Source organism: Rhinopithecus bieti, unplaced genomic scaffold, assembly GCF_001698545.2.
Source record: "Rhinopithecus bieti isolate Rb0 unplaced genomic scaffold, ASM169854v2 scaffold_51331, whole genome shotgun sequence".
NCBI lineage: Eukaryota > Metazoa > Chordata > Mammalia > Primates > Cercopithecidae > Rhinopithecus > Rhinopithecus bieti.
The window spans coordinates 31,552-34,548 of NW_016819963.1; the positions used below are offsets into that span (position 1 = coordinate 31,552).

At 43.7% G+C, this 2,997-nt stretch overlaps 1 protein-coding gene across 1 annotated transcript in view; it reads right to left on the bottom strand.

Moving 5' to 3' along the window:
- LOC108520128 (putative WASH complex subunit FAM21) overlaps positions 1-815 on the bottom strand; it is a 24,306-nt gene extending 23,491 nt beyond the window's left edge. The window contains exon 1 of the mRNA XM_017859409.1: positions 650-815. The gene's annotated coding sequence lies outside the window, so the exon portion shown is untranslated. The remainder of the gene's footprint in view (positions 1-649) is intronic.
- Between the last annotated feature and the right edge of the window lie 2,182 nt (positions 816-2,997).

Consider the following 2,997-nt stretch of genomic DNA (forward strand, 5'->3'; position numbering starts at 1 on the left):
TTTTTGAGATGAAGTCTCGTTCTGTTGCCCAGGCTGGAGTGCAGTGGTGCAATCTTGGCTCACTGCAACCTCCGCCTCCCGAGTTCAAGCAATTCTTCTACCTCAGCCTCCTGAGCAGGTGGGACTACAAGCACGTGCCACCAAGCCCGGTTAATTTTTATATTTTTTCAGTAGAGACCAGGTTTCACCATATTGGCCAGGCTGGTCTTGAACTCCTGACCTCCTGATCTGCCTGCCTCGGCCTCCCAAAGTGCTGGGATTACAGGCGTGAGCCACCGCAATGGGCCTCAAATAACAAACTTTTAAGTAATCCTGACCAAACCTGACAGACTTTAGAGTAGCCCAGAGAAAAATCACAAACAAAAGATACCAAATTATACTCAAATCCCTGACAAACAAAGAAAAATAATACTTTAAGGTTAAAAAAAAAAAATGATGGGGGAAGAAATCAGATAAGGATCCACGAAGACAAACCTTTCTGGGTACTGAGGGAAAAGATGGGGCCAGTGAAAAGCAAAGACATTCTCATTGATGTAATGACTATGTGATCTGTGATTAGCAATTACCCAAGGAACTAGTTTGTGCATCAAATTCCTCTTCTTGTTACCACAGACACAGAATGAGGGATTCTTTACGATGACTATCTCACCTGTCCTTAGCAATGGCAAACAGATCATCTTCTTCGTCTTCCTCAAAGAGACTTGTCTTTTTCACAGCCTTGGCCTCCTGGCCCTGGAGGGTCCCAGAATCCCTGGGTTCTCCTTTAGACCTGCTGTCAGATGCTGAGTGGGTCTGTGAAGCAGGAATATTCCACTGGTCCTTAAAACATAAAATATATATTAAAACTCCAGGCCAGGTGTGGTGGCTCACGCTTGTAATCAATCCCAGCACTTTGGGAGACTGAGGTGGGCGGATCACGAGGTCAGGAGATCGAGACCATCCTGGCTAACATGGTGAAACCCTGTTTCTACTAAAAATACACAAAAATTAGCCGGGCGTGGTGGCAGGCGCCTGTAGTCGTAGCTACTCGGGAGGCTGAGGCAGGAGAATGGCATGAACCCGGGAGGCAGAGTTTGCAGTGAGCCAAGATCGTGCCACTGCACTCCAGCCTGAGCAACAGAGCAGGACTCCAACTCAAAAAAAACAAAAGTCCATTGGCAATTTAGATTATAAAACATGGGAAGTAAAATAAAACTTATATTTGTTAAACTAAGTTGTATTTAAACTAAGTATTAAACTTAGTGCATCAATCTTGAAGAAAGCTCATGCTTAAGACTTTTCTTTGAACTCAAATCTAGACAGCTGGGTTCTCTGACCTCACAGAGCTTCTCATGATTTCCTCCTCCAACACCTGCCATGATGTCTCTTCTCACTGTAGTTCTGCACTGTGTTACGACAAATGACTTGTCTACTTCAGAGGATCAACATTAATTACAGAGGCTATAAGAAGGAAGCCGAATGTAAAAATACCAAGAACTCAAGAACTTCCAACTCCAGAGGAGAATGATATTTTAATTTTAAAAATCCTAAAGCTGATTACAAAAAAAAAAGTGTCATGCAACACACATGTGAAGACACAATGAAAAACTGCTAGTAATCCTTTTACCACAAGTCTGAATGTGGCCTTTAGAAAGCATTTAAGGAAATTCCACTAGGCTATGCTCACACCCCTTTAAATCAAAGAACTCCCAACCACTTGCATAAGTGCTCTGATCTCTGGAATCTACAGTCTTGCAAATCCAAGTGGAGGCCACAAGGCAGCAGCAGATTATGCAGAATTTCAGGCCCCACCCCTACTTTCTGAATCAGAACTTGCATTTCACAGGGTGCCCAGATGATTTCTTAAACACTGAAGTTTGAGAAGTGCTCCTCAACGTTTAGCAGTGACTAAACACTGGAATCCACTGGAGAGCATCACAAAACTCCAATGACGAGGCTGTACCCCAGACTGATGAATTTAGAATCTCTGGAGCTGGGATCCGCTGTCAGCACTCCTTAGGTCTTTTTTGTTTTGTTTTGTTTTCCTTTTTTGAGATGGAGTCTCGCTCTGTGGCCCAGGCTGGCATGCAGTGGTGCAATCTTGGCTCACTGCAACCTCTGCCTCCTGGGTTCGAGTGATTCTCCTGCCTCAGCCTCCCGAGTTGCTAGGACTACAGGCATGTATCACCATGCCTGGATAATTTTTGTATTTTTTATAGAGACGGAGTTTTGCCACATTGGCCAGGCTGGTCTGAAACTCCTAATCTCAGGTGATTCGCCCACCTCGGCCTCCCAGAGTGCTGGGATTACAGGCGTGAGTCACTGTGCCCAGCCTGTCAAGTCAGCATTCTTTTAAGTTCCCCATGGATCACAGTGAGCAGCGAAAGTTGAGAGTCTTTGTTCTAGGAGAAACTTGTCCAACCCATGGCCCAAGGGCCACACACAGCCCAGTATGGCTTTGAATGCGGCCCACCACAAATCTGTAAACTTTCTTAAAATATTATGGGATTTATGCATGAACTTTTAATTTTTTTACTTCATCAGCTTTGTTAGTGCATTTTCTGTGTGACCCAAGACAGTTCTTCTTCCAGTGTGGCCCAGGGAAGCCAAAAGACTGGACGCCCCTGTTCTAGAACCTTGGTTACCTTTCCTGTGCATGTCTTTTTGCTCCAAGCTTTAGCTAATGTTTTCATTTTCCCTGAACCACTTTAATACTCCAGCAGAGGCAACTACGCTGATGTTCGGCTGTTACTACAGAGGGAACAACCACTGACAATGTTTGAAAGAAAAAACTGGATAATCCATCATAAATTCATATATTTGAGTAGAAAACACAAATTATATATGCTTGGGAGTTCCTTGGTGTGGAGGTGTGAGCATAGCTGGGTGGGATTTCCTTAAATGCTTTCTAAAGGCCAAACTCAGACTTTTGTGGTAAAAGGATTACTAGCAATTTTCGTTGTGTCTTGTTCACATCTGTGTTGCATAAGCTTTTTTTTTTTTTTTTTTAGACAGTTT